At 43.9% G+C, this 11,457-nt stretch overlaps 1 protein-coding gene across 2 annotated transcripts in view; it reads left to right on the forward strand.

The window, feature by feature from the left end:
• LOC147460396 (integral membrane protein (Protein of unknown function DUF92, transmembrane)) overlaps window positions 1-448 on the forward strand; it is a 62,040-nt gene extending 61,592 nt beyond the window's left edge. For both annotated transcript variants that reach the window (XR_015187980.1, XM_086511479.1), the window contains one exon: window positions 94-448. The gene's annotated coding sequence lies outside the window, so the exon portion shown is untranslated. The remainder of the gene's footprint in view (window positions 1-93) is intronic.
• Window positions 449-11,457: the final 11,009 nt, after the last annotated feature.

Genomic DNA, 11,457 nt, shown 5'->3' on the forward strand with positions numbered 1-11,457 from the left:
GCTTTGTGAGTCCTCATCATCCTAACATCTCCGTTAGTGGGTTGCCTTGAGAGGGAGAGACACTCCAAAAGTCGTTGTGCATTGTTCTTGCAGTGACATGTGAGGATGGCCCGAATTTGCTGGTGGTGATGAAGTTGTGGACGCTTCTCTCATGTTGCAGAGCCTTGGGTAGGCAGGTGGACTTTGTTGGAACTTCTGGAGGTTCTCTGTGCCGATGGTCTAAGCACTGATGCTCTCTTATCTCTCAAGTGTTTCTCCATGGCGCCTAAGCTCAAGTAGAAAGAGCCTCAAAATTTGTAATTTGGCGCTTGTGATAGATGTATGTCTGTGTATGGTGGGCATATAATAATCCCGTATGGACAAGAATGCAGAAGATGACTGATAATGTTCCATTTTCGCGCCCAACGGTTGATATTTTAACAATATCCATCCAAACAACCTTGTTCAAGTTGTGTGACCGAGAAAAGGGCAAACCAGTCTGTAATCGAAGGGTCGGAGTGTATTACTCATACTATGTAAATGCCACCCATATGCAGCGTACCAACATTGGTTGTCTCCCACGTCCGCTAGTTGCTTAGAAGACGAGTACAGTCGGCCGCCTTCGGCCTCTCTCTCTCTCTCTCTCTCTCTCTCGCACTCTTTATCCCGTGCACGTGAGCTTCTCTCACCATTGGCATTTAGTCTTCAGCTCACAGATGTTGACATGTGTAACGTGTACTCTCTCTGCCGTTATAGAATACATATATATGTTAGAGCCAGGCGGGGGGGTGGGCATATCATTGTTGTGATAGTTTCCAGAACTTTGTGTGTGTAGAGAGAGAGAGAGAGAGAGAGAGAGAGAGAGAGAGAGAGAGAGAGAGAGATTTACTTCTATTAGAGACCGAAGTCTGCCTATGAGACAAATCAAATAAACATGTGTATCCTCCGTCTATGAGGAAAGGGCAAAAGTACAAGGTAACAAAAAGTGGTCCCGAGGTAAGGGGGAGGGGGTGATTCGTGGGAGGCTAGGATACAAGATGCATGGTATATTTTGGGGGGGGTGGGGGGGGGAGATGTGGAGATCTATCTCTAGGGGGTATGGTTGCACATCTGTATGCCCAAGGAAGTACAATCATGAAGTGCATCTAGTTGACTAGCTTCATCTTATGTCAAGCTGAGTTGTGTAAGATTTGGTACATGGGTGGGTGTGGTGTAAGGGTTGCGCCTAATGATTACGGCTACGTTTGTCAACATTTGAGAAAATCTCTTATGGATTGCTTGGTGGTGGCGAGCTTGGATATCTTGGATATGTATGTGATGGAGCCTTGGAGCTATATCTTAGAGCTAGGGAGTGTCTTCTAGCTCTGACCGTCTCAACTTGCTTCAGGGTGACCCCTCTCACAGCATGTGTGGCGAGTGGCGGTAGGCTTGTGGTCCTCTTGAAGAAGTTTGAAAGATATGGCTGTCAGTCACCCTTTGGTGCCGCTATAGATGTTAGCAATGTCGCTATGCCTATGTATCTCCACTAAAAATTGGCAAAATTGGTATTGATCTTTAGACTCCATAATCTATCGTAGGGTGGTATTTTTGTGAAAAGAGCCTCATATCATATGGTCTACATCTGCAACTAAGTGCTCCTCATCCTCAACCACCCTCTTTGTGCAAAGCTAGTGGAACCTCTCAACTCGGGGGCTATGAGCAACTCTCCTAGTCTCTATCTCTAGTCAGTGTGATGATGCCTGGAGCTAACCGATCACCACTCGTGAGCTATGTGCCATGTATGTGTCCATGTAGCATGGTCTTTATATGATCCCTCGTATAGCATGGTCAAGAAGTGCTCATTGTAACACATCTTTAGGGGGAGGAGGCTGTTTAGGTGCGATCCATGTCTCTCCCATGTGAAGCTTCCACAAATCTCGTTTGAGTATTGTCTTCCTCTTACTATGTGAGAGTTGGATGACGGGCGAGTCCAACCCCCGTGCCTTATCGGAAGGGTGGTAATCTATTAATGTCTAGTCCATGTGCTCCAAACTACTCTTTTACTTGAGAGTACTAAGAATCTTGTTCACTTGACTTTGAAATCTAATTGGAGGCCTCATAGGCTTTGCGTGTGAGTCTATCAAATGACACGTCTCTCATTCTCTAAATGAGGCAAATTGTATGGAAAATAGCCTCAAATGGCATGGGTGCAAAAGCTAACTTTTCTCTAGTAGTGTCGTGTGGTATTGAGGGCTTACTTTGGAACCAATCATGATATCAATCATATCTTTGGTCTCCCAATCATATGGTCTTCATCCGCAACTAAAGTGCTCCTCATCCTCAACCACCCTCTCTGTGCAAAGCTAGTGGAACCTCTCAGCTCAGGGGTTATGAGCAACTCTCCTAGTCTCTATCTCTAGTCAGTGTGATGATGCCTGGAGCTAACCGATCACCACTCGTGAGATATGTGCCATGAATGTGTCCATGTAGCATGGTCTTTATATGAACCCCTCGTCTAGCATGGTCAAGAAGTGCTCATTGTAACACAACATCTTTGGGGGGAGGCTGCTGTCTAGGTGCGATCCATGTCTCTCCCATGTGAAGCTTCCACAGATCTTGTTTGAGTATTGTCTTCCTCTTACTATGTGAGAGTTGGATGACGGGCGAGTCCAACCCCCGTGCCCTATCAGAAGGGCAGTAATCTATCCATGTCTAGTCCATGTGCTCCAAACTACTCTTTTACTTGAGAGTACTAAGAATCTTGTTCACTTGACTTTGAAATCTAATTGGAGGCCTCATAGGCTCTGCGTGTGAGTCTATCAAATGGCACGTCTCTCATTCTCTAAATGAGGCAAATTGTATGGAAAATAGCCTCGACTGGCATGGGTGCAGAAGCTAATTTTTCTCTAGTAATTTCGTGTGGTATTGAGGGCTTATTTTGGAATTAGTCATGATATCAATCATATTTTTGGTCTCCCAATCTGTGTCTAAGAGGTGGTTGATAGTCCAAGGGCCCATACTTCTGCGACATACATCAAAGTTGGGTTGACCAAAGTGTCGAAGAGCCACCTCTTGGTGGAGGGCTCTTGAAAGTGTGCCTGATGACATCTACTCTCTAGCATGGCCAAAGTCGCATAACCTCTGGTGAGTCTTGTAGAGTGCGCGTGCGGTGCGCGAAGCGTGCGTACGAGAGAGGTGAGTGCAAGCGTGAGAGGGTGAGGTGCAAGGGAGACAATATGTGGTGGAGCTCTCAGAAGCAATACCCTCTAGACCCTTATTCTCTATATATACATAGGGATAAGATGAGGGTTAGTGTGAGTGATCAGTGTCAGTGGGCGGCTGGGCACTGGGCGCCCAGCCCGGGGTGAGGCACATCGCCTTTACCCCAACAAGTCTGCCTATAGGCGCCTTTGCCATTGTGAAGCGCACAAGTGGGTTGGCAAAGGTGACTTCCAAGTATACATAATTCTCCACCACTTCACTTGCAGCCATAAAGACTGCTACACTCCTGTGATTGCCTTGGAAGTATGAAAGATCATGACCTTGGTTTCCCCCAGGTAAATTGTCATCCCTCTCTGTATACAAAAATTGTCGAGATCCTTGAGGTTTCGTTAATCCCTCTTGTGACAAAGAGATCAAAACAATGTTGTGAGTGAAAAGCATGATATGTACTGGAGTACCTCCAAGCTCTACACCCCTCCCACCGGCTCACAGTATATAATCGAAGATCTCATCAATGTAGATCCCAAAGCGGGTCGACGAGAGTGGGCATCCTTGCTTCACACCAATGGTGCTTGTCAGGGTTTGATAAGCCTTTGGGGTAGTGTACTCTCATTGTCACCTACTCACATAAAGCATATATAGCCCATGCTATCCAAGAAAGTTCACCCAAAGATTTGGAGGCCTTGAAAGAGCCTCTCACGTGAAGTTGTATCAAATGCTTTGCGGACGCCCACAAAGCAACAATGTAGTCTCTTCTTCCGCGCTTTTGCCCCATCAATGAGGCAACATAGAACAAAGAGGCTCGTCTAAAACTTGACTAACCAAGGGCTTTGAGTCCCTCCCTCTGTGCATATGAGCGAAACTCTACCTCATGTAATGCCCTGTAGGATCTAGCCATGATGGTCATGTAATTCCCTGTGTCGAGGGTGTTGCAAGACTTGTGGATAGGCACAATAATGTGTCTAGTCCAATCCTCTAGGAAGCTTTCTACCATAGCCCTACTGAAGATGTGTGCAATAAACATGGCTATGGTGTAGGCTCTGTAAACGAGTAGCTCCCATTGTAGTTCTGTGTGGCTAGCTGATCTATGGTGTTTTAGTCAACATATTGCTCGTGTTACCATGTTTGTGGTGAAGAACTTGGAGATGGTAGGTCATGGCTCTAGGACTGGTGGTTGTCCAAGGACCTCATACAACCTCTCTACATAGTCATGCCATGCCTATCGGTCCTTAATGGGTGTGGTTAGGTGGGGCTCTCTAAGAGTTTGCCATTCTTTTGCACTATTGATACTCATGAATAGGTGGTAAATCTCAATGCCTCCTCAAAAACTTGCCACTTGCGGTGGGTAAGAGACTTCATTTGCCATTAGGCCTCTTGCTCTACAGTCTACCCAAGAGCTCTTTGTGCTCATAGGATGTTGTAAAGCTTTGGTTTTCATTTTCCATTAGGCCTCTTGCTCTATATTCTACCCAAGAGCTCTTTGTGCTCATAGGGTGTTATAAAGATTTTTTCACTCATCATCATACTAGAAGTTATGTGGCATAGTCCGCGGGGGGTCAGGGGGGGTGGTGGTGGTGGTGGTGATACATCTTGTGTGAGTAGTGTGGAAAGGAGTTGAGGGATTATGTGTGTAAAACAAATGATATGGGAGATGAGTGTGGACAATGGTGCTAGATGGATCGAGCCGACAAAGGCGTGTGAGTACATACGGGCTAGTTCTTGTGTGAAGTGGATCGTAGAATGGATGGATGGGACGGTGAAAGAGCTAACGAGATGTATAGCCTCCCAAGGTTCCATAATATAATTGAATATATACCCCCCCCCCCCCCCCCCCCCCCCCCTTCCCCCCCTTCAAAACCTGCAACTCCATGAGGCATGCATGTCAAATCTTTTGATGTAGGCCAAAATGCCATCCCATTATATATAACAAGATGGTGTTGGGAGCCCAATTTGAGTAAATGGCATACATAGGCAGTGGGCTGGGTTGGGTTTACTAAGACTCGGATAAGGTCCTCCTCCTATGTAGCATTTCTTGGTCCTTGAAAGCATAGGTCTCACACCAGTGGTTGCATGTCCGAGCTTTGAAGTCTCCCATGATGACAACTTCCCCAAGGAGAGTACTCCGTAATCCCCTCCATCAAACATGTGTAAGGTGAGACAACCCCCCATCCCCCATCATCCCCCCCCCCCCCCCCCCCCCCCCCCCCCCCCCCCCCCCCCCCCCGCCCCTCGGCCCCCCAATCCACCCTCCTCTTGGTCAGTGGGAGAAAATTTGGGCCTGTAGGTGCAAAGTAACATAGGGCAATGTATATAATCTTCTCATGGGTAATATCTATGTAGATCCAAATGAAATAGGCCTTTGGATATCATGCTACAATTTACATCTTACTCTGCCACTCTTATTTGAAAATATCCACTCCTCTAGACCCTTGGGAAGTGTTTTGGCATGTACACTTTTGGTGGGTGGACTCCCACTGGAATTTTTGAATCCTCGGTAGACCCCTCTATGGGCTATTGTAATTCTCTATGAGCAGGAAAATGTCTTGACTACTCATCATCTCCTCTAGTCGCTCAAGGTGTATTCATAGATCACCATTGCAATTCCAAAATGCAATGTGAATCTCCTCATGCAATGTCCCATAGGCTAGGAGTCCCTATGAAATGACCTTGCCATCAATGATGACCTGGCATTATAGTATGACTCCTTCCCTTATTCTGGTTTCACGGGATGTAGTGTTTGTGGAAGATTTTGTTCAGCCCTTGCTGTCATGTACTAGAGACAGTAATGTAAGCTTACAGGACATTTATGACACTGTGTTGCCTCTTTTTAGTGGTGGAAATACAAATGTAAGTTCGAATGAGGAAAATGTACAGCCTATGGGGGTTTCTGAAAATGTTATAGATCAACCTATTACTGATGCAGAGGTACATGATGTACTTGATGAGGAAAGGGCTGAAAATGAGAAGGCTAGAGGTATGCCAAAATGGCTGGTGCACACTTTGCGTGACAGTAAATTGGATGCACCTTTGTCTAGTCGTACTTGTTTAGGCTCTCGCCATGCATCTTATGCATCAGATTGTTATGCTTTGGCTGTGTCTAGCTTACATGATGTTGAGGAGCCTCTGTGTTTTGATGAAGCACATAATTCAAAAAATTGGAAGGCTGCCATGCAATCAGAATATGATGCACTTATAGAAAATGACACATGGACTTTATGTGATTTGCCTCCTGGCAAAAAGGCCATTGGTACGAAGTGGGTTTACAAGTTGAAACGCAAGCCGGATGGTGAAATCGATCGCCATAAGGCTCGACTTGTTGCAAAGGGTTATGCACAGCAAAAAGACATAGATTATGAAGAGACTTTTGCTCCCACTTGTCGTATGACTACTGTGCGTTTTCTATGTGCATTGGCAGCTCATTTGGTTGGGATGTACATCAATCAGACATTGTTAGTGCTTTCTTGAATGGTGACATATTTGAGGAAGTTTATGTAACGCAGCTTCGCGGTTTTGTCATAAAAGGACAAGAGGACAAAGTGTGCAGATGTAAGAAGGCTTTGTATGGGTTGAAGCAATCTCCTCATGCTTGGTATAAGAAAGCTGACACTCATTTGGTCAAACGAGGCTTTCGTAATAGTCCAACAGAAAGCACATTGTATGTAAAGGGTGAGGGTGATGTACTTCTCATTGTGGTTTTTTATGTCGATGATTTGCTGATCACTGGACCAAATGAGAGACATATTGCTGAATTTAAGACTGATTTGAATGCTACTTTCAAGATGAAAGATTTGGGGCCGTTGCATCATTACTTGGGTATACAATTTAAGCAGTGTGATGGTGGTATTGCCTTGTGTCAGAAAAGTTACATAGAGACATTGCTATGTAAGTTTGGACTTGAGGATTGCAAACCTATTTCCACTCCCATGGAAACAGGTTTGAAGCTGAGTTTACATGATGCTGGCCATCCTGCTGATGTCACTCTTTACCAAACTGTTGTTGGCTGCCTCATTTATGTATGCAACACAAGGCCAGATATTTAGTTTGCAGTCTCATATGTCAACAGATTTATGCATAGCCCAGGGTCTAAGTATTGGCAGGCTGCCAAGAGGATTTTCTGCTACCTTAGTGGCACTTTACATCTTGGCTTGTTTTATCCCAAGGGGGGATCATTGCTGCCAGACATACATACTTTTTCGGACTCAGATTGGGCTGGTTGTTTTGACACGCGAGTGTCCACAAGTGGTTTTTGTTTCATGCTTAACAGTTCATGTATATCATGGTTGAGCAAGAAGCAACCTACTGTAGCCAGTTCGAGTTGTGAGGCTGAGTAGAGGGCAGTCTTCACATCTACGGTTGAGTGTGTATGGCTCAGACGCCTTATGGTTGATTTGGGTGTTGGACAGGACATTGCCAACACTATCTACACTGACAGTCAGAGCGCATTGGCAGTTGCGAGAAACCCAGTTTTTCATGCTCGCACAAAGCACATTGAGGTGCATTACCACTATGTCACGGAGAGGCTCTCAGCAGGAGAGATCAACTTGGCTTATGTGCCAACACAGGACAACCTTGCAGATCTTTTCACAAAGGCATTGTCTCGCGAGAAGCTTGAAGCTTTCCGCAAAGCTTTGGGCTTACTCCCCTTTGTGGACCGATCATGTCCTCAAGGCATGGCACTTTCCTTTACTCATGTGCCAGCTCTCGTTGTCTGTATCACTCCAGGGGGGATTTACCATATACATGTGGTAGTGATGTGGAACACACTAGGACCGCTGGGGTATTTTTTCCCTCTTTAGGAGTTTTTTTCCCCCGAGCATTGTATATATGCCCATCACTCTAGGGCTATCTATCTTTCCATTGCATACTAAGTAACACACTCTCTATTGTGTGCCTTAGCTTCCTTCATCTTCGCCAAGCTGTGTGCATTTCTCTACAACCCTAATTCCAACAGTCCACACCGTGGCTGGGAGAGGAAAGTAGGCAGGTCTAAGTCATTGCTAAAAATGTGAGGGAAGCAAGTTCGGATGTGGAGAATAGGTGTCACCAATGTGTCAAAAAGGCATTTCTTGAGAACCCAATATTCGATATTTCCCGCATTACACATGTTCTCAAATGCATAGCATACTCTCTTCCTAGCTTCCACACGACGCATAGCACATTCATGCCACTTGTGATTGGCTGGAACCTCAAATACAAGGTACTTAAATCTCTCAACAACTTCAAGTGTCTCATTGTTGTACACAATGCGCATGGCTTCTCCTTATGGTTGGTTTTCACAAGCATAACCTTTGTTTTGGATTCATTCACAATCAGACCAGTATGCAAGCAAAAGTTCTCAAAGACAACAATAAGATTTTGTGCATCCTCTAAAGCGTGTGCTAGAAGCACTACATCATCCGCATACAACAAAAACATGATTAACGCATTGCAAATAGTGACCTCTTCAATGCCTTCTTCTTGCATAAAGTCAAGTACCATTTGTTTCAATTTATCGATGCATAGAGCAAAGAGAGTTGTTGATAACAAAAATCCTTGTTTAACCCCAATAATGCTTGCAAAAAATTTTGAACCTTCTCATCGATTGTAAAAACTACAAGCATAAACTCACTTGGTGATTGGACTTCTTCTATCCTCTTCACAAACTGTTACGTGGCATCATATCAAAGGCTTTCTTGAAGTCCACAAAGCAACAATACAATCGCTTGCAGACTTTTCTCCATGAGAACACAAATATTGACAAGATGATCAGTGGTGCTATGGAGTCGGCAAAAACTCGCTTTTTCTTTTGCACGCTTGCTGTTCTCTTTAGCCCAATCGCTCAATCTTATCTCCATTATGCACCCAAATAAATTTTCCATAAGAGACCTAATCATTATAGTCCTGTAGTTATTTACATCCTTTACATCCCCTTCTTTATGCAAAGGCTTGACCCAATTAGTGTAATCACAAGGCATATTGAAGTGCAAGGTTGAACATATCACACATCCCCTCATGTGTAAAATCTCTCACCCATTTTATTAATTCCGGCTTGATACCTTGAAGATCTCCCACTTTGCGAGTGACCAACTTTTCAAGCCCACCGTACACATCCTCAAAGTAAAAAACAGGGCATACATGGGAGTGAACCATAAAGTTGCATCTTTCCAACATCTGGTTGCTCATATATTTTCCTACAATGTATGTACATATCTCTAAGACTCAAGTCACCAAAATTCTTAACCCGCTTTCCCTTCAAGTTTCTCCTAGATCTTCCAAATGTGCTTGCCTTTTCTTGGACTTGACAAATTTGATGCTCAACTCCCCATGTTCTTCTCTTCTTTTGAATCAATGCCTTGTATGTATGCAAATGACTTTGATAGTTGTCTTTGTATCTAGCTTTATCAGGGACTTTCGAGCATCTTGACATTCTTTATCAAGCCACCTTTTGCGTGGTCTATCTTTGTTGATACCATGGACATTCTTTGATAGTTGTCTTTGTCCATGATTGCATCTAGCTTTATCAGGGACTTTTGAGCATCTTGACATTTATCAAAACACCTTTTGCGTGATCTATCTTTGTTGATACCATGGACATGCTTTATGGCAAAGCATTCTTTGGCATAAGAACAAATAACTTTCTTGAAAGCTTCCCATTTAGTTTCCAATGTCACGCCATATTGAGGCTTTGTCATCCATAACTTTTGCTCAACCAATCCTTTTCCCTACCCTCATTCCTTGCTAGCTCTCTCCACCTTTGAATGTCTTTGAGATCTTGGGACTGAGGCCAGAGACAAATTAACGCTTTCATTAGATTAAGTTGTACATGCATAATTGTGGTGCATGAAGCTCTCTATCTTCATTGCACCATCAAGGTCTCAAGGAACACAAAGCTTGTATTGTACCAAGTCTCTCTTTATGGGAGAAGTTATAATACAAAAGCCTTTGGGAGGGGGGACTGGCTCCACATAAATCCGGTCCTCAATTGTTGTCTTCTCTAATTCTCTCTCTTGCAAAGTATTGTTCCGATGCTAAGCTAATTATGTATAATGGTTATGTTTCTACCTCTAATCAAGTTCTCTCTCTATTTTCCCAAGGTATTATCATAAAAATGCTCACTAAAATTCTCTAAATTCCATTATTCTCAATGTTCATAGTCCAATTCCATTACATTGGTATCAGAGCTATTGGTTTCTCTCTTCTTGCTTAAGAAGAGAGGTCCTTAAGTTGTCCATGAAAGGTTGGACCTGTTCATTGTAAGAGGGTAAGTGAAGCAAGGATCTATTATCTTGGTTGAAAAGGACTTCGTTCAAGGTACACTCTTGGGAACTATAGACTTAATAATGGAGTCTTTTGGGGCTTGCCTTCGGCTTCACCATTATTGAGTTACTAGCAAGCTCAACAGGAACCATAATCAACCGAGCAATGTTAGACCCTCTCCACTACTCTTTGTAATCAACAGTCTCTAAACCACCGATGTGGCTGCTTGAGAGCTGATTTTCAAAGGTAAAGAAGAGTAGAAACTAAGGTTTTTGAGGGTACCAAATCACAAAGTAGTATATACATAAGTTTAGTTAGAATGGCTGACAATAATAAAGAGAGTAGAATGAATATTGACAACTTTGATTTTGTACATGAAGCTGCTACTAATGATGCCTCAATGTTTGTGAACTATCTTGTTACTAGGTTGCAACAAGCTATGGGCAACCCTACCTTGCAAGCCAAAGGTGCTAAACAACTTCGTGCTTATGGGATCTCCCTACCTCTCCAAGAAGAGAGCTTAGGAAGCCTCTTGTTGAGACTTCCAAAAGAAGACTCTCCCGATAAAAGAAGAGGAGGAATCCAATGAACGAGAAAGAAGTGAATCTCCGAATTCCTCTGAAGATGTGGCTCCATGAAGACAGAGGTCTTGACGATCCTCCCAGGACGAAAAGATCATCCTATAGTCCTTCTCCTCGTCACTTCGAAAGGAAGAGAGGAAACAAAGGAAGAAAAAGGCAAGACAGAGGTCACCCTCTTCTCCTTCTTTATCACCTTCCTCCTCTTTCAATGCAAGCAGTGGCTATTCTCCTAGAGAATACAAGAGGAGAGGACATCGTAAATCATATCTTTCTTGGAAAAGGTCCCACAAGCTTAAGAAGTTCAAAGAGGGAGGAAAGAGTATCTCTTTTCTCACGTATGATGGCACCTTTGGTGCTACTGTTTCACAAAGTATTGGCCTTCATCCAAAAATTTGATGCGGCCTTTGGAGACAAGGGCTTCACTGAATCCTCCAAGCTACGTCATGTAGCTATGCACTTT

The sequence above is a fragment of the Adiantum capillus-veneris genome, chromosome 4 (genome assembly GCF_014529385.1).
Source record: "Adiantum capillus-veneris isolate H3 chromosome 4, ASM1452938v2, whole genome shotgun sequence".
NCBI classification, from domain to species: domain Eukaryota; kingdom Viridiplantae; phylum Streptophyta; class Polypodiopsida; order Polypodiales; family Pteridaceae; genus Adiantum; species Adiantum capillus-veneris.